At 36.4% G+C, this 20,934-nt stretch overlaps 1 pseudogene; it reads right to left on the bottom strand.

Moving 5' to 3' along the window:
• Positions 1 to 16,497: 16,497 nt before the first annotated feature.
• LOC105099664 (L-lactate dehydrogenase B chain-like) lies at positions 16,498 to 19,302 on the bottom strand (annotated as a pseudogene).
• Positions 19,303 to 20,934: the final 1,632 nt, after the last annotated feature.

Genomic DNA, 20,934 nt, shown 5'->3' with positions numbered 1-20,934 from the left:
TTCTAGTTCTGTGAAATATGTCCTGGGTAATTGGATAGGTATTGCATTAAATCTGTAGATTGCCTTGGGCAGTGTGACCATTTTAACAATATTGATTCTTCCAATCCAAGAGCATGGAATATCTTTCCATTTTTTAAAGTCTTCTTTAATTTCCTTCATCAATGGTTTATAGTTTTCTGTGTATAATTCTTTCACCTCCTTGGTTAGATTTATTCCCAGATATTTTATTACTTTGGGTGCTATTTTAAAGGGGATTGTTTCTTTACTTTCTTTTTCTGTTGATTTATCGTTAGTGTAAAGAAATGCAACTGATTTTTGAACGTTAATTTTGTAAACTGCTACCTTGCTGAATTCTTCAATCAGCTCTAGTAGCTTTTGTGTGGACCTTTTAGGGTTTTCTATATATAGTAACATGTCATCAGCATATAATGACACTTTTACCTCTTCTTTTCCAATTTGGATCCCTTTTATTTCTTTCTCTCAGGCAAGGATGCTTTGAGGGGTGCAAACAATTTTGTTGGAACTTTGCTCATCTACCATTTGACCCTGCATCTTACTGGATGTGAACTCCATTTTTCAGAAATGCTCTAATTTACTGATTTTCAGTCAGAAGTAGAACTGCTTTGCAAATTGTTAGCATCTCTAGTCTGAACCTTTCAGTACATGCCTTCTGATTTATAGAGTTTCTCCAGGGAAATGGTTCTCAGCAGGTGGTCCTACACTGCTTCTCACACTTCTGTGTGATGACCAAGCACTGGAGATCTTGTTCAAATGCAGTTTCAGATTCCCTGGGTTTGGGGGTGTGCCTTACTTTTTTTTTTTTTTTGCATCTCTAACAATCTCTCTAACATTTTTTGAGTATCAAGGCATTAGGGGATGTTCAGGAATGTGCAGGGGCATTTTTGGTTGTCACACACCTGGGAACACTCCTGGCAACACTTCCTGGTAGGGAGCAGGTATGTTAAACTTCTTGCAATGTGCAGGAGAGTTCCACATAGTGAAAAATTATTCCACCCCAAATACCAGTAGTTCCCCCTTTAAAGGCAGAAGCAGTGCTCTCAGGCCTGATAGGTTGCATGCCTAGTGTCGCCCTGAATATTTTAGGATAAAACTCACTAAAGTTTTCATGCCACTTAGAATGTGACACTCAAGAAAAGTTAAAACCACAGAAAAGGTTTAAAGGTCCTTCTTTAGGGATTTTTCTTTTGGGTAGGATTAAAAATACCATTAAGATTGTAGCATCTATTTTTCATGTGCTTAGGCCAGAAGTCAATCTGATTTCTTTTTTCCTTAAGTTTTTTATTTTTGATTTTTGTGGGGGAGTAATTAGGTTTTTATTAATTTATTTATTCTTATTGGAGGTACTGGGGATTGAACCCAGGACCTTGTTCATGCTAGGTATGCACTCTACACTGAGCTATTCCCTCCTCTCAATCTGATTTCAAATCCTGTTTTTAGTTTAAAAAAAAGTATTGAGAAGCCAGATTCTTCCTCCAAATTTTGTGCAGTTTACACTTTAGTGATATAAGTATAAATGCCTTATATACGGCTGGAGCAGGTGCTTTGAGGTATTTCAGAGAAAACGTGGTTTCTGTGCTTGTTGGAAACATGTCAGATGGAGATTAGATTCCATCTTCACTGCACCCTTTTCTCTCATTCTCACATTGATTTCTGTTAGATGTTTGGACGCACCAGCCATTATACTGGGTTCTAGAAATTAAGCCGAAATGGTATGGCCTATGTTTTTGAGAGTATGTGTGATGGTAAGGAAACAGGCTTTAGTCCTAGACAGACTGGCTTCAAATCCTAGCTCAGCCAGATACTTTGTTGTGTGACCTTGAACAACTTACTTAACTAGTTAATTTACAGCTGTGAAATTGGATAATACTGGTACGTACTCCCTGGATTTTTATGAGTAATTAATAGATGAAAAACATTTAGAATAATGCCAAGCACATAGCCAGCATTCAATAGATGTTTGTTACTACTAAAATATCCACTTGAGTTTGTTAAGGGGTGTAACCGAGCAGGACCCTATGGGACCTTCCTGGAACAGACTCCACCCTCATGTCCTCTACCTGCCTCTTGTCTACAGTAAACCTTTAGTCTCCTAGGCTTCCCTGAGTTCCAAAGAGTACATTTAATCTGGGAAGTGAAATAATGCAGGAAAAAGGAAAACAGTCAAGCAAGACAAAATAATACTAGTTTAGCCATTAAACAAATTCAAGGACCTTTAGTTCCTGCTTAAGGACTGTAGATAATATTCTGTCCTTTGAATTGTTTTACAAATACTGAAACTCCCACCAGGTGGAAGAAGTAAACTGTATGCTGCCCACAAGCACGTAGCTCCCAGGCCGGTTGGAACCAGAAGGTTGAGGATGTTGACACTCAATTACCTCACCACCAACCAATCAGAAGAATGCTCATGAGCGGATCACACTCCCCACAATGCCCCTTCCTTAACCCTGTCTTTGAAAGCCTTTCCCTGAAAGCTTTCGAGGAGTTTGGGTCTTTTAAGCACTAGCTGCCTGGACTCCTTGCTGGGTGCCCTGCAACAAAACGCTGCACTTCACCACAACCCGGGGTCAGTAGGTTGGCTTTACTGCGCAGGCGCAAGCAGACTCAAGTTTGGTTCGGTAACAGGGTATTAGCATAGGAAGACAAAGGAGCGTCACAGTACAAAGAACACTGTGTTGCCTAATAAATGTGAAATGGTGCCAAGATAAATTAATTGGGGTGCTTCTGTACAGCGGAATGCTATTTAGTAGTTTAGCTCAGTGGTTCTCACTTCGGTGTGCCTCAGAATCACCTGGAGGGCTTGTAAAACCATAGTTGCTGGGCTCCACCCCCTAAGTTTCGGATTCACTGGGCGAGGGGCAGTGTCCTAGAAGTTCTAAGAAGTTCCCAGGTGATGCTGATGCTGCTGATCAGGGACCACATTTTGAGAATCACTGGTTTGGATTAGGGATTCTCTACCTTGGCACTATTGGCATTTTAGACCAGTAATTCTTTGCTCTGGGGGGCTGTCCTGTGCCTTGTAGGATGTCTAGCGGTTTCCCTGGCTTCTACCAACTTGATGCCAGTAGCCTCTCTTCCTCCTTCCCTGTTGTGACAACCAAAAACATCTCCCCAGATGTCCCCTGGGGAGGCAAAATTGCCTCCTGTTAAGAACCACTGGTTTAGAAGAATGAACATGAACCGATTTTAAAAATTAGTCTATAGTTAAAGAACTAGGCTACAAAAAAGACGTACAGAAAGTATGCATCCATTAATGGAAAATTTGGAAATACAAATATAATATATTTTTATAAATACAAATGTATGTATTAACAGTATGAAAACTATGGAATGGAAGGACACACAGCAAAATCATGAAAATGTTATTTCTGTGGGGAGAAAGGAAAAGAAATGGGCCTGGGGCTGGGTGTTCTGTCTGTAGTAGTTAAGTGTACTGTTTTATTACTTAAATGTATTTAAAAATCAAGAGCTTTTTTTTTTTTTTAAAAAAAACTCAATCATTGTTTTAAAATTCTGAGTAATAGGTATGTGGGTATTTATTATACTATTCTCTGTATTTTTCTATATTTAGAACATTGTTTCCAAAGTAAAACACACACCCATATTTAGCAAATGAAGGAATCATCTACATTAATATTTGTTTCTCATGTGCTGGTTGAAGTGTTGGTTTTAGAGTCAGAAAGACTAGAGTTCAAATCCTGATCCCACCACTTCTGACCTCTCTAAACTACAATTTTCCTATTTATAAGGTGGAGGCGATCATGGTATGACAGTTATACAAATTGAACGAAATAATGCATTTATTGTGTTGGGCCAGGTTCCGCAAGAAGCAGGATTAAAGATGTAAGGACTATTTTTTAGATTTCCCCTGTGAGAGAAGATAGAAAGGAAACTGGGAAGGGTGGGGAGAGCCCTCAGACTACAATGCCGGGTCTGACAGGGAGTGAGGTAGAGAAGGAAGGCAGGTTGAGGGGCGCATCCTAGACCACCGTGTGGGCTACGGAAGTTTTGGCAAGGGTGCTGGTTAGTTGCCTGCCAGGGGAGTCAGGAGTCTCTAGGACCGGGGCTGCCTTTGACTCTCTACCATGGAACAGCCCACGAGAAGCTTGGCCCAAACAGGACATCATTTCAGAGCCCAGTAGCTGAGTCCCAGATCAATGTGGTTGGAGATCTGAGAGGAGGACCTGGGCCGCCATAATGCATAGCATTCTACTGAGCACACAGTGAGCACTCAATAAATATGGTGCTATGAACAACAATACTAATATACTAATAACAATGATGCTCTGTTGAGTTTGCCATGTACTCAGAACATAAATGAGTACCTTTTCCATAGTTTGTTTATCCATTCATTGGTTAATGGATATTTGGGTTGCTTCCACCTTCTGGCTATTGTGAATAATGCTGTTATGACCATGGGTGTACAAAAATCTTTTTGAGATCTTGCTTTCAATTCTTTTGGGTATATGCCCAGAAGTGGAATTGCCGGATTACATGGTAGTTCTATTTTTAATTTTTTGAGGAACCGCTAAACTGTTTTCCACAGCAACTGCACCATTTTACATTCCCACCAACAGTGTACAAGGGTTCCAGTTTCTCCATATCCTTGCCAACACTTGTTATTTCCTGTTTTTGATTTTTTTTTAATAATAGCTATCCTAATGAGTGTGAGGTGGTATCTCATTGTGCTTTTGATTCTCATTTCCCTAATGATTAGTGATGTTGAGCATCTTTTCATGTGCTTGTTGGCCACCATGTGTATATCTTTTTTGGACAAATGTCTAGTGAAGTCCTTTGCCCACGTTTTAATCAGGTTATTTTTCTGTTGTTGAGTTATGGCAGCCCTCTTTATACTCTGGGTATTAACCCTTTATCAGATATATAATTTGCAAATATTTTCTCTCATTCTGTAGGTTGCCTTTCAGTCCATTGATTACGTCCTTTGATGCACAAAAGTTTTAAATTTTGATGTAGTCCAATTTATCTATTTTCACATTTGTTGCCTTGCTTTTTGTGTCATATCCAAGAAATTATTGCCAAATCCAATGTCATGAAGACTTTCTCCTATTTTTTTTACAATGTATTGTTATATGTTAATACATATGTATTACAAATATGTATATGTACATATTTACATGCACAGGTGTATCTGTAAATGTGTCTACACTTACACATACATACAGATATCTATATAATGTATGTGTATATATATTTTTTAATTTTAATTTTTAATTTTTCTCTTATTTTTTTAAAAGAGTTTTAGGTGTTTGATAGGTTTCAAATTAAATTTTTTATAGCCACTGAAGATTTTTGAATAAATGATGTGATGTGAAATAAGGATTTCATAACCAGTAATAACCACCAATAGGTGCCTCATACTTATTGTCAAATACTGTGTCTAGTGTTAGTCACATCAAATGTAATCCTTTCTGTAAAAGGACCTTGATCAACTTAACAGTGGTTCTCATCTATGACTGCCGTGGAATTAGGTAATTAGGTGGAGAAGCTGTAAAAAAAGTGATATCTGGTTCCCACCCCAGAGATCTTTATTTAATTGTTCTGGGATATAGCCTTGGCATTCACTGATAGTCTTAAAGGCTCTCCAGACGATTCTAATATGCAATGAAGGATGAGAACTACTGTGCTAGAAAGATTTCCACCATTTCAAAAGTAAGCAACAGTTCATTGTGTGATGATCACTGTGTATTTGCTTCACTTAGTATAGTAAAAGACAGCTTGTACAGTTAAGAAAAGGGAAAAGAAGCATGTCTCCCAGTATTTCTAATTCAATGTCTTTCCTTCCCCCAAATTTAGTGATATTAGAGAGAGTCCAACTTCAAGGATTTATATATTTTTAAAAGAGCTCTTAAATGATTAATGCTAATCATTGCTAGTCTATGCTATTATCTTTATAACTGTATCATATGCCTCTCTGAAAAATAATGGCAATTATTTTATTGTAAAGGCATCATATCCTGACTCCACAAAACGTATTCAAAAAGAAAAATACTTGCAAATGAAATATGCTAAATAACTGTAAACAAGCCTAGAATAAAAAATGGAATTCTTTAGATTGCTGAACTGAATAGCCAGGCTGCAGATAACATCCCTTACTTTTTTTCTAAAGCTACTTAGCTTTGGGTATTTCACTGTTCATCAATTATACATTCACAAATTCTGGGAAAAGAGTTAGGAACAGAAATTCATTGTCAAAGACTGTGGACACAGAAAAGCCTGAAGGGAGGTAAGGGGAAGTAGAGGATAAAGGGAGGGATAAGAAAGGTTGTGTGTTTTTATGTCCCAGAGTTAAGCCCTGATGGCTGAGATCGAGAGCAGCTTAGATCAGGAATTGTTTTTGATAACAGGACATCATACATGCCTTTCTTTAGGCTAGATCTTATAGTTTTCACTTTGCAAAATCATAGTTAAGCTGCAGGGAGCAAAATCCCATGGCTCTTTAGAATTAGAGGAATGTAAATTAGGTATGATGAAGAGTCACTCTTTAAATATTTCCCCTGTATTTTACATCAGTGGGTCTCAAACCTCACTGTGCATCAGAATCACCTGGCAGGCTTGTGAAAACACAAATGGCTGGGTGCTAACCCCCAGCGTTTCTGATTGGCCAAAGTATTTCCACTTCTAACAAGTTCACAGTGATGCTGATGCTGCTATGGGAGGGGAGGATGCTCATTTTGTGAACCACTGTTTTACGCTGAGCCCCACCCGGCACACGTGTCTCCAACTAGTCCTCATTCTTGAGTTTTCAGCACATATTTCAAACTGATTTTTGTATTTGATGGAAGGACTGCTTTTTTTTTTTTAATGCTTTCCTTTGATCATTGTTTCAATCTGATAATCTGCTTTTATTTTTCAACTGAATAAAAAGTCCTGCTGAATAACTTCCAGGACTCATATACTTAGATATGAGTCTGGGTTCTAAAGTGAGTTCCTCTGATTCTTCATATGGGTACATTTGATATATAAACAATAATCCCTTTTCTAACTACAACAGTGAATTTTATTGTCCTGTCACCTTTCCAGAATTTGGATGATCAGAGTTGTGAATCACAGGAGTGGGAATTAAGGTAGGAAATGAGGGCTAACGGCACAGAAGGTGTTATGGTTTGAATGCATCCCTCCAAAATATGTTGAAACCTAATCCCCAGTGTGATGGTGTTTGAAGGTGGAGCCTTTGAGAAGTGATGACATCATAAGGGTGAAGCCCTCGTGAATAGGATTAGTGCTCTTATAAAAAAGACCTGGGGGAACTCTGTCTCTTCCATCATGTGAAGATGTAATGAGAAGTCTGCTACCCAGAAGAAGGCTCTCTCCCAACCACTCCGGCACCTCGATCTCAGAATTTCAGCCTCCAGACCTGTGAGAAATAGATTTCTGTTGTTTTTAAGCCACCCAGTCTGTGGTATTTTGTTGTAGCAGCCCAAGAGGACTAAGACAGAGGAAACCAGATTTCATGAGGATAACCTGTGGATTTCAATTATTCGTACAATTTCATTCTATGAAAAATCAAGAATTCACTGTGGGTATAATTTTATGTTGAAATTTTCTTTTTAAAAGCTCCACATAGCAGCTTAATTGTAATCTCTCTCTGCCTACTCAGAGAAAGCTCTTGAAACTGGCTGTAGGTTTCCTAAGTATCTGAGAGTTTAATGTGTCATTTGGTTGCCTAGGACTGAGGATAAAACATCCAGTGTAAAATGTATGTAGTAAAGCATGAAGAGGATGCAATTTATGAGAAATCCGAAAGATAAATGGCAAGACTATAAGAACACCTTTTTTTAAAAAAAGGTTATTACTGATCAGTTAGAATGGGTAACTCCTGTGAAGAGAGGAAGGAAAAAAAAAAAAAAACACCCTCAGATGTCATGAAAGCTTGAAGAATATGTTAACAAAAGACTGGACCAATTGATATCAGGAGGGGCTACGAGAATGGGACCTTTAAAAAATATTTGTGGATGCAGCAGTCATCTTCCCTCAGAGAGAAAGTGAGGACTGGGCTTTGTGGCTGTCACATTAAGAGCTGTGAGCACAAAACAATGAGACATTCTACAAATCACACATAAAAACCAATCTCAGCAGCTTAGCGATTTATATATACCCAGCCCGGGACATGGCGATAATAGCACATCCTAGCTGGGTATTCCTAGTCTATATGAATTCCTGCAAAGCTGTTTGTTGGTTTTTCACTTTTTTTCGGTCCACCTGGGCTATTTCTCATCCCTTGAATATAGCTCTTTAGCTCTATGTCATTGTTGACATTCTTTTTTATAGGAGATGTTTTCCTTACCAATCTTGATTTATTAAAAATCTACAAACTCCATCAAGGTTTTAGTCAAATACTATTCTTTTAAAGTTTTTAAAAAATTGAGGTATAACTGATATATAACATTGTATTAGTTTCAGGTGTACAGCATAATGATTCAATATTTGCATATATCACAAAATGATCACTATATATATATAATGTGTAGTTAACATCCATCACTGTATGTAGTTATAAAAGTTTTTTTTTTGTGATGAGAACTTTTAAGATCTACTCTCTTAGCACTTTCAAATATGCAACACAACATTGTTAAATATCATTACCATGTTGTACATTACATCCCTCGGACTTACCAGGGGGAGTTTGTATCTTTTGACTCCTTTCACCTGTTCCTCCCACCACCAACCCTTGCCTCTGGCAACTACCAATCTGTTCTTTGTATCCATGAGCTCAGGATTTGTTTTTGTTTTATATATTCCACATATAAATGAGAATCATACAGTATTTGTCTTTCTCTGACTTATTTCACTTAGCATAATGCCTCCAAGTTACATTCATGTTGTTGCAAATAGCAAAATTTAATTTTTTATAGATGAATAATATTCCACTGTATATATACACCACATTTTCTTTCTCCATTCGTCTATTGATGAACATGTAATCTGCTTCCGTGTCTTGGCTATTGTAAGTTATGCTGCAGTGAACATGGGAGTGCATATATCTTTTTGAGTTATTGTTTTCATTTTCTTTGGATAGATATCTAGAAGTTGAATCGCTGGATCAATGATAGTTTTATTTTTAATTTTTTGAAGACACGCCGTACTGTTTTCTGTATTGGCTGAACCAATCTGCATTCCCACCAACAGTGCACAAGGGTTCCCTTTTCTCCACATCCTCTCCAACATTTGTTATTTCTTGTCTTTTGATGGCCATTCTAACACGTGTAACGTGATAACTCATTATGCTTTTGATTTGTATTTCTCTGATAATTAGTCATGTTGAGCACCTTTTCATGTACCTATTGGCCATGTATAGGTCTTCTTGGGAAAAATGTCTATTCACGTCCTTTGTTCATTTTTTAATTGGGTTGTTTCTTTTTATGCTATTGAGTTGTATGAGTTCTTTATATATTTTGGATATTAACCCTTTATCAGATTTGCAACTATGTTCTCCCATTCAGTAGTTTGCCTTTTCATTTTGTTGATGGTGTCCTTTTCTGAGCAGAAGCTTTTTAGTTTGAGGTAGTCCCACTTGTTTACTTTCGCTTTTGTAGCCTTTGATTTTGGTGTCAGATCTACAAAGTCATTGCCAAGACTGCTGCCAAGGAGCTTACAGTCTATGTTTTCTTCTAGGAGTTTTATGGTTTCAGGTCTTACATTCAAGTCTTTGATCCATTTTTATTTGATTCATTTTCATGTATGGTGTAAGATAATGATGTGGTTTCATTGTTTTTTATGTGACTGTCCAGTTTTCCCAACACCATTTATTGAAAAGACTGTCCTTTACTCATTGTATATTCTTAGCTCCTTTGTCATAAATTAATTGAAGATATTTGTGTGTTTTTTTCCTCTGGGCTGTCTGTTCCATTGGTCTATGTGTGTGTTTTTGTGCTAATACCATACTGTTTTCATTATTATAGCTTTATAATATATTTTGAAATCAGGACGTGTGATGCCTCCAGCTTTGTTGTTCTTCCTCAAGATTGCTGTGGCTATTCAGTTTCTTTTGTGGTTTCATTTGAATTTTAGGATTATTTGTTCTATTTCTCTGAAAGATGCCATTGGAATTTTGACAGGGATTGCATTGAGTTTGTAGACTGCTTTGGTAGTGTGGACATTTTAATGATATTTACTCTTTCAATCCATGAGCACAGAGTTTCTTTCCATTTGTATCTTCTTCAGTTTCTTTCATCAACGTCTTATAGTTTTCAGTGTACAGGTGTTTCATCTCCTTAGTTGTATTTATCCCTAGATATTTTATTCTTTTTAATGCAATTGTAAATGGAATTGTTTTCCTAATTTCTCTCTCTGACAGTTCATCATTAGTATATAGAAATGCAACAGTTTTTTTTTGTATATTGGCTTATATCCTACATCTTTATTAAATTTATTTATTAATTCTAATAGTCTTTTGGTGGAGTTGTTAGGATGTTTTTACACATAATATCATGTCATTGCAGGTAGTGACAGTTTCACTTCTTCCTTTCCAGTTTGTATCCTGGTCCCAGAAAATGTCTTGATGTGTTGCCTCCTCTTCTACTTTTTGGGAAGAGTTTGAGAAGGATTGGTACTAATTCTTCCTTAAATGTTTGGTAGAATTCACCAGTGAAGCTGTCTGGTCCTGGACTTTTCTCTGTTGGGAGGTTTTTGACTTCTGATTCAATCTCCTTACTAGTAATCTGTTCAGATTTTCTAATTCATCATGATTCAGTCTTAGTAGGTTATATATTTCTAGTAATTTATCATTTCTTCTAGGTGGTCCAATTTGTTGACATATAATTGTTCATAAGAGTCTTATGATGGTTTAAATTTTTCTGGTGTCAGTTGTAATGTCTCCTTTTTCATTTCTGATATTATTTGAGTCCTCTCTTTTTCTCTTGTTAAGTAAAGGTTTGTAAATTTTGTTTATTTTTTCAAAGAATTAGCTCTGAGTTTCATTGATATTTTCTATTTCTATTGTGGGGGCTTTTTTTTTTTTTTGTCTCTATTTCATTTATATCCACTCTGATTTTTGTTATTTCCTTCCTTCTACTAACTTTAAATTTCATTTGTTCTTCTTTATCTTGTTCCTTGAGATGTAAAGTTAGGTTGTTTGCAATTTTTCTTATTTCTTCTTTAAGCATTTATTGCTATGAGCTTCTTCTTAGAACTACTTTCCTGCATGCTATAAATTTTGGTATATTTCCATTTTCATTTGTCTTAACATATTTTTTCATTTCTCTTTTGATTTCCTTGTTGACCCATTGGTCGTTCAGTAGCATGTTGCTTAATCTCCACATATTTGTGAATTTTCTAGTTTTCGTCTTACAATTGATTTCTAGTTTCATAACACTGTGGTCAGAGAAGATGCTTGATATGATTTCGGTCCTCTTAAATGTATTAAGACTTGTTTTGCGGCCTAACTTACGATCTATTCTGGAGAATGTTCTATGTCCATTTGAAAAGTATGTGTATTCTGTTGCTTTTATGTGGAATGTTTTCTATGTATCTGTTAAATTCGTCTGGCCTAACATGTTGTTTTAGGTTGACGTTTCCTTATTTATTTTCAACTGGATGATCTATCCATTGATGAAAGTGGAGTATTAAAGTCCCCTACTATTATTGTATTGCTATTTCTCCCTTTAGGTCTGTTAATACTTACTTTATATGTTTAAGTACTCTTATCTTAGGTGCACAAAAATTTACAAATTGTACATTCTCTTTTGGATTGATCTCTTTATCTTGATGTAATGCCCTTCTTTACCTCTTATTACTGTCATTGTTTTAAGGTCTATTTTGTCTGATATAAATATAGTTACTCTGCTTTATTTTGGTTTTCATTTCCCTGGAACATATTTTTTATCCCTTTACTTTCAGTCTATGTGTGTCCTTACATCTGAAGTGAATCTCTTATAGATGGCATATAGATGGGTCTTGTTTTCTTTATTCATTCAGCCACTCTATGTCTTTTGATTGGGGAATTTAGTCCATTTACCTTTAAAGTAATTCTTCATAGGTAAGTACTTACTGTGATTTTGATCATTGTTTTCTGGTTGTTTTGTAGTTCCTCTGTTTCTTTTTCTCTTACTCTCTTTTGTGACTTGATGATTTCCTATAATGATATACTCAGATTCCTTTTTCTTTATATTTTCTATATCTACTATAGGTATTTGCTTTGTGGTTGCCATGAGGTTTACAAATAACAACTTATATTTATAACAGTTTATGTTAAGTTGATAAACAGCTTAAATTTGGATGCATTCTAAAACTCTGTATTTTTACCTTCCCCTCTGCCTATATTTATGTTTTTAATGACACATTTTACATCTTGTTATTTCTTAAGTAATTACTGTAGTTATAGTCATTTTTACTACTTTTGTCTTTTAACTTTCGTACTAGCTTATACATGATTGATCCACCACCCTTACAACATTAGATTTTTTCTGAATTTTACTATATATTAACCTTTATTAGTGAGATTTATACTTTAATATATTTTCTTGTTAAATATTTAGGTGCTCTTTCATTTCAGCTTAAAGAAGTCCTTTTATCATTTCTTATAAGGCTGGCCTAGTGGTGATGAACCCCTTTTAACTTTTTCTGCCTGAAAAACTTTAACTCTCCTTCAATTCTGAATGATAATTTGGCCAGGTAGAGTATTCTTGATTGGAAGTTTTTTCCTTTCAGCATTTTGAATATATTGTGCCACTCCTTCAGACCTACAAATTTTCTGCTGAAAAATCTGATAGTCTTATGGGGGTTCCCTTGAATGTAGTAAGTTGTTTTTCCATTGCTGCTTTTAAGATTTTCTCCTTGTCTTTAACTTTTGACATTCTAACTATGATATATCTTGGTATAGGTCTCTTTGGGTTCACCTTATTTGGAACTCTGTGGGCTTCCTGGATCTGGATGTCTATTCCTTCCCCAGGTTAAGGAACTTTTTAGTCATTATTTATTCAAATAAGTTTTCTGCTCCTTTCTCTCTCTCTTCTCCTTCTGAGACCCCTATTATGTAAGTATTGGTGTGCTTGATGTTGTCCCATAAGTACATTAAGCTATCTTGATTTTATTTATTTATTTATTTATTTATTTATTTATTTATTTATTATTTATTTATTTATTTATTTATTTATTTATTTATTTATTTATTTATTTCTGTTCTGATTGAGTGAGTTCCACAGGACTTTTCTTCCTCTAGGTTGGCTGTTGAATGTATATAGTGTGGTTTTTAGTTCAGTTATTGTATTCTTCAGCTCTTTGACTTCTATTTGATACTTCCTTATATTATCCATCTCTTTTTTGTAGTTCTCACTGTGTTCATCCATTTTTCTCCTAAGTTCAGTGAGAATCTTTATGATCATTAAAAAGAAAATCTCTTTATTAGGTAAATCACATCTCCATTTCATTAAGAACTTTTCCTCAGATTATATCTGGTTCTTTTATTTGGAATGTATTCCTCTGTTTCTTCTTTTTTCTTGACTTTCTGTGTTGGTTTCTATGTTTTAGATAAAATAGCCGCTTCTTCAGTCTTGAAGGAGTGACCTTGTGTGGGACATGAAACTTATTGTTCAACACTGCCCTTAGCTATCTAGCTCTTGGTTGTCTCTCAAACCTTTGTGATTGTTCAAGCAGCCTATTTTAGTTTTAGTGGCTCCCAGTAGTTGAAGTTGTGCCCAAGGGGAGGTTCTCAATCAATGCCTAGGTTCAGGCTGATTGGAAACCAGACTCTGAGGTTCGTTTTTAAAGTATGCAAATATATACAGTCCTGTGGGACCACATGTATATATCCTGCTGGCCACCAGAGCTAGGTGATCTAGAGGTGTCCCTTAGTGGTAGCTACAAAATTGGGGCACCAGAGGAAGGCACATTCTCCTTCCTGGGTGATACCAGTGAGCTGGAGTAGGAAGAAGAAGAGCACAAAGATGCACCTGCTTGCCTCCATCTTTGGAAAGTAACCCAGTAGGTCCTTAGATGTGTGTTAAATTAGATGTCTGCCCCTTAGTCCAATGCTTTAATAATCAAACAAGCTTCTTTCACATAAGATCTGGACACTTCACAATTGGTTGCCTCTCTGCTGGTATATGGGGTGGGTGAGTCTGAATGAACTAGCCCAATTTTAAGAGTTGTTTCTCAGATCACTGTAGCCTGGCAGGTCTCATGGATGTGAGTCCCATTAGTTTTCAAACTAGATGTCTGGTGGGGTGGCTCATGTGTCTCAGATGCAGGTATTAAAAGTTAAAAGTACCTGATGGGGTTCAAACCCTTAGCTCCCCAGGGAGAAGCTCTGGGTTTTGAGTTCCCTCCTGATTTCGGGTTACCACACCACCATTGGTTTTGAGCCTCTCCTACCCACTTCAGTGTGATTTTTTTTTCTCATTTACCTGATGTGTAGGAGTTGCTTGATAGTTATTGTTTTTCCAGAGGAAATTGTTCATATGTAGCTATAGATTTAGTGTGTCTGAGAGAGGAGGTGAGCTTAGGATCTTCCTTTGTCACTATCCTGAACTGAAATTTTCAAATATGGGTCTTTGAGACCTTCCCAGATAGCACCAGCTAAAATTACTACCCTTTAAAAATGTCCTATAACTCTAATCATGTTAAACCTTGTTTATAGTGGTTAGGGCTGATAGTTTATTTTCCTTACTGGATTACAATGGTGAAGATGATACTGTACTCATTTTTATGACTCCCTCAAGGACTAATGGAATGTTTGGAATTTGGTGGGTTCCTGAACTGTGTGTAAAATATTGAGAGGCAGCAAGGGAAGGAAGAAATAAATGTATCTATACACACACACAGTATCTTCCTTATCCTCAAAGCATATAGTTTATAAAGAAATATAGTTGCATTCATATTTCATGCATTAAACCAGAGACTTCAGGTTCTAGATAAGATGGTAAACTAAAAATGGTTGCTGGCTCTCTCTCATGTACAATTCTGGAGATGTCAGAAAGGAGATCTCCACAATCTGGAATAAAAGGGGAAAATTTCAACCTAATGAAGGACAGTAACCAAAAATCTGCAGCAAATATCACGTTTATCAGAATCTCTAGATGTGATATTATCTAGGTATGTGTTTGCCATACGTAAATGAAACCCAAACAGCAGTGGTATAAACACACAGGGATTGCTTTTTCCTCATAACAGACAGGAGGTCCAAGGATGGGCAGCACAGCCATGGTGCACAGCCTCATAAAGCATCAGTGTTCTAGGTCCCTTCCACCATCCCACACACTCAGCTTTCATTCTCAGCTTCTTAAGGTGCTTTCTGCCCCTCTAGGTAACCACCATCCAGACAGGAGGAAGGGGATGGAGAGAAGGGTAAAGGGATGAGGACCAAGCCAGCTGGGCTTTCTGAAAGCACACACAGGTTTGTTCTCCTAACATCCCATTGGCTTGGACTGTGTTACACAACCACCTTTAGTTGCAAAGGCAGCTGCATATTGTCTCTATAAACAAAATTGGTTTCTGGTAGAAAGTGAAAAATAGAGACTTGAAATTGAATTGACAACGGGTAGTTTCTACTTTGTATTTGCTTTAGGTTTGAGAAAAACACAGTGATCCACACCATGACCACTACCTTTCAAATTAGTATTTGACGGCTTGGCCATTGCAAAAAGGCAAAAAAAAAAAAAAAAAAAAAAAAAAAAAGTGACATATCACTGTCATATTTCTGCTACAAACTGCAGAAACTATATCTAGCTGGCTTAAAAGAAAGTAACTTATTAAGCAATATTAGTTACCTTATTGAGTCTATAAAGCCCAATTTGGAGCCTACGCAACTAGGAACAACACCCAAATCCAGATCTGCTCCTCACAACTCTACCAATCTGGGTACTGGGTGTTACTGGGTACTGGCAAAAATTTCTGCCACGAGCCAATCTGTGTCTTCTGCCTCTCTTCTGCAATGACTCCTCATAGAGCTTTATTCTTTACTTCATCAATCTCCCTTTCAAAGTCTGCATTCTAGTTGCACAGGAGTCTGGAAAAAGCAAATTTCTGTCTCTTATCATGGGAGCTGGGAACTTACCAGGAGAGAAACCTCTTTGAATATCTAGGAAGGATGTTTAAACATGCTAGGTGGCTGGGAAGAGCGATAAATATCTGTTACAACATAGAAGGATGGGAAAGAAAGGGACAAAATTCTCATTTTCAGATGTTTATCTTTTACATAAATACCTCTTCAATTCAATCAATCTTTAGAACTAGTAAGAGAGTTCAGCCAGACAGCCAGATATGTGATCAATATATAAAAATTCACTCCTCTTTAACAACAGCAACCAATTAGAAATTTTAACACAAGATATTTTAATAGCAACAAAACCCTATAACATACAGAAATTAAGCTAATAAAGAATACAAAAATACTGGAAATATTGCATGACTCTATTAAAGGATATTAAAAATACCTAAAAAAGAAGCAAAATACCATGATAATAGATAAGATGATTTAACATTTTAAAGGCTTAATTCCTCCAAAATTAATCTGTAAATGCAGTATAATTTTTAAAAAATTCCAGAAGGATTTTGGGAGGTAGATCAATAAAATGATTCTGAAATATATTTGGTGAATATCTAAAGGCAATTTTGAAAAATAAACCAAAACAATTGAAACAGTGTCACAGGATCAAATCTTTAAGCCGAGAGGGCAGAGTAGAAAGTCATGAAACAGACCTGTATACATACATATGGGAATTTGTTATATGATAGAGAAATAAAATCAGAAGAAATGATGGATTATTTAGTAAATAGTAATGAGAAAATTTTCTCATTGTAAGGAGGAAAATACAATCAGATCCCTATTTTATATAAAAGTAAACTCCAAATGTATTTTTTAAAAATCTAAAGGTCAAATGTAAAATGAAAGAAGAAAATACAGGAGACTATCAGGAAACGAAAGAATTTCTTTTTTTTTCTTCACACTATGACAGTTGTATTTTATTTGTTCAAGGACTCATTGCAAGCATTAAACCAAGCACAGGCTTTGATTCTGTGAACCCAGATTCAGAGATTTAGGAAGATAAAAGCAAACTGTGCCCCATGTACATGGATGAAAACTAAAGGCTCATGGTTAATTACATCGTAGTTTTTAAGTTTCTACAACCTAGAACTAGAAGCCAGTAGTCATGGGTCCTTTAGATCCTTCTGGATGTCCCATAGGGTGTCTGCACTTTTCTTGTGTTGGGCAACCTCATCATCCTTCAGCTTCTGGTTGATAAAACTGGTTAATCCTCAAGTATTCAGGATACATGGAAAGCTCAGGAAGACTTCATTCTCGATGTCATACATCCCCCTTACCATTGCTGGCACTGGGTGAATCCTGGAGATATTTTTCAACATGGATTCAATACTTAATCTAATAGCCCAGTTGGTGTACCCCTTTAGGTTGATGACTTCATAGGCACTGTCAACCACCATCTTATGCACTCCTTCCAATTTTCACTATCATTGTCCATTCCCATTTCTGGATTCAGTTCCTGGAGAGAAACGGCTGCCACATTCACCCCACTCCACATAACCACACTTGAGTTGCCATGTTCTCCCAAAATCCATCCGTGGCAGCTGCTGGGATGAATGCCAACTTTTTCCGCCATAAGATAGCGGAATCTAGTAGAATCCAGACTGCACTCATTTCCAATCACACAGTGTTTGGGTAATACAGTTAGTCTCCAGGTAATATATGTGAGAATATCCACTGGGTTAGAAACCACAATTATGATTCAATCAGGACTGTACTTGATGATCTAAGGAATGATGAACTTGAAGACATTAACGTTCCTCTGCACCAGATTGAGACAACTCTCCCCCTCTTGCTGGAGAACTCCTGCAGTCAAAACCACAAACTTGAGATTGGTGGTCAAAGAGTAATCTTTATCTGCCACATTTTTTGGTGTCTGAAGAAACAAGCCCCATGCAGAAGATCTGTCATTTCGCCTTTGTGTTTATCTTCCAAAATATCCACAAGAGCAAGTTCATCAGACAGAGACTTTCCCAAAATGCTGATGGCACATGCTGTGCCAACTTTCCAGCACCCACTACAGTGATCTTATTGTTGGGGACCATTGCCTCTTCTTCTGCAACTGGTGCGATCAGCTTTTCCTTAAGAGTTGCCATTGTGCACAGGGGAGAGAAAATTCTCTAGACGGCTGTAAGTGTGCCACAAAGAAGACAAGGTCAGCAGCATGTGTCTCCTCCAGCACAGGATATGCAAAGAGCAGGATTTCTTTAATAAATTTGCAGGTTGGGTCCTCTGGGAAACAGTCTGTAAGATAGAGATTTGCACACGGGAAGTTTATTGGGATATGGGCTCAACACAGATGGAGGAATGAAAGAATCAGGATCCTTCTGAATTGAAACTTGAACTGGGGCAGTCTCAGTCTGATTCCATGAGGAGCTCTGGAGTTGGGACAGCTCTTCTGATTTGGACTGAGTAGACTCAACCTTTATTCTTTGCATAGACCAGTCATTGGATGCAGGCTGTCCCCAAGAAGTGGGCATGACCCTGGGAAAGGCAGCTAGTCAGGGACATTGCCAGAGTTTCCGACCTCCTCCTCTTGGCTATTGGGTACAAATGCTGCTAAGAACATGGGTGTACAAATATCTCTTTCAGATCCTGCTTTCAATTCTTTTGGATATACACTCAGAAGTGGAATTGCTGGATCATATGGTAGTTCAATTTTTAACTTTATGAGAACTTCCTTACTATTTTCCACAGTGGCTGTACCATTTTTCATCCCCACCAACAGTGCACAAGGCTTCCAATTTCTCCACATCCTCCCCAACACTTCTATTTTCTGTTTTTGGGATAGTAGCCCTCTTAATGGGTATGAGGTGATATCTCATAGTTTTGACTTGCATTTTTAAATCCAATTAAAAAAAATTCTTCCAATCCAAGAGCATGGGATATATTTCCATTTCTTTAAATCACCTTTAATTTCCTTTATCAACATTCTATTTCACTTCTAGTGATTGGACTGTTCAAGTGGTCTATTTCTTCTTGATTCAGTTTTGGTGGACTGTATGTTTCTAGAAACGTGTTCACTTCTTCTTGGTTGTCCAATTTGTTGCCATATAGTTGTTCATAGTATTCTCTCTCTCTCTCTCTCTTTTTTTTTTTGTATTTCTGTGGTATTGGTTGTAATTTCTCCATTTTCCTTTCTTATTTTATTTATTTGTGTCCTCTCTTTTTTCTTCTTGGTGAGCCTGGCCAGAGGTTTATGTAATTTGTTTACTCTTTCAAAAAACCAGCTCTTGGTTTGATTGATTTTTTTTCCTATCGATTTTTTAATCTCTATTTTATTTATTTCCTCCCTGATCTTTATTATTTCTTTCCTTCTGCTTATCCAATTTATTTTTTAAAAGTAAAAATTTTGTCTTTTATAATTGTAAACGCAATACATGCTCATTGTAGAAAATTTGGAAAATTTAAAAAATCATAGTGAAAAAAACTCAGAATCCTGTTACTTTAAAATAATCAATGCTAAAATTTTAATAAACTTTTAATAGTTTTAAGAAATAATAATAGTAGTAAGTAATGGCTTGTGCTTAATTTATCAAACAAGTGTTTAGCATAGGAAAATAAAATTTCCATAATTAAAAAAAAATCAATGCTAATACTTTGGTTTGTATTTGTATCTTTCCAGTCTTTTTTCTGTCCATATTTCTGGATGGCTGATGCTAAGCCATACTGCCCCTTCTAGGTGAATGCAACCCTGCACCAGGGTGTGTGGCTTGATAAGCAGGGCACAGCTGGATTTCAAATCTCACTTGTCCCTAGGGCAGGGACACTGTGCAGTGAAGGACTTGTACAACCATATGTTGTGGTTCTGAATGTACCTATGGATTTTGTTTTATATATATATTTTTAATAAAATATGAGAGCACACTATTTGGTAAACTATGCTTGGATAGAATATAATTTATTTCAGTTCATTCCTATTTGTCAGTTAAATTGTTTTCAAAGGTTGGATATTATAAAGTCTTGTTGGTATGACAATACTTGTACATAAATATTTATATTTAGAATTATTTCCTTATGATAAAGTTACTAGAAATTGCCTTGAAAATTAAATTTACTAAGTGCTTATTATGTGCCCTAGACTGTACTCAGAAATACATAGATAGAGATATACAATCCTTATTACAGACCAATGATGTAGGTAGGTACTCTGGTTATTATTTTTGGAGAGAAAGCTGAGGCACAACAGAAATGAATAAGAATACTTAGTTATCTGATCCAGGTCACAAAGCTGGAAAGCAGTAGAAGTGGGTTTTGAACACGTCTATCAGCTGCATCTGCTGTAGAGCCTGGGCCCTTAACATGCTATGGTGATTCACTTTAAAAGAGAAGACAAATGGATTTGAGAAGAGTTTTAATAATAAATAGGCCTTACATCATCAGTGGAGTAGACCCTGACCACTTGACAATTTCCACAGGAGACAAGACCATTCAAAAAGCAATAGGTTTTTATTAACATATTTGTTAGAAAGAAGAATTTCTGGACAGGATGATTGGTATTCTAATAGGATATACATGGTTCATTTCTGAGCTCTTCTTAAGGAAAGCAACTTTAGAAGACAATTTAAATTTAGATTGAATTTGACTACAAATGATAAATCTTCATGTGTTTTTAGTTTAGATTCCAAGTTATCTGGGTCAATGATGGGATTGTGTTGATATCCTCATCTCAGACGGTTCACTTCCCTAAGATACACCTTAGCTTCTGTTTTTGTTAAACAGAGGGTGATACCCTTTGTCCGCTTCCTTATAGAGATGTTAAGATATTGACTTCAGTCTTCCAAGCTCTGTGAAAGATGAATGTATGCAAGTGCATGCGTTAATGAGATACTGCTCTCTTTTTTTCATATAATTCTGGATTTTTGATATTTTAAATATTTAATAGCTTGAGAAATGTATACAATTTAAGACATAATTAC

Source organism: Camelus dromedarius, chromosome 1 (genome assembly GCF_036321535.1).
Source record: "Camelus dromedarius isolate mCamDro1 chromosome 1, mCamDro1.pat, whole genome shotgun sequence".
Classification (NCBI taxonomy): Eukaryota; Metazoa; Chordata; class Mammalia; order Artiodactyla; family Camelidae; genus Camelus; species Camelus dromedarius.
This window is presented reverse-complemented; position numbering and strand designations above follow the sequence as displayed.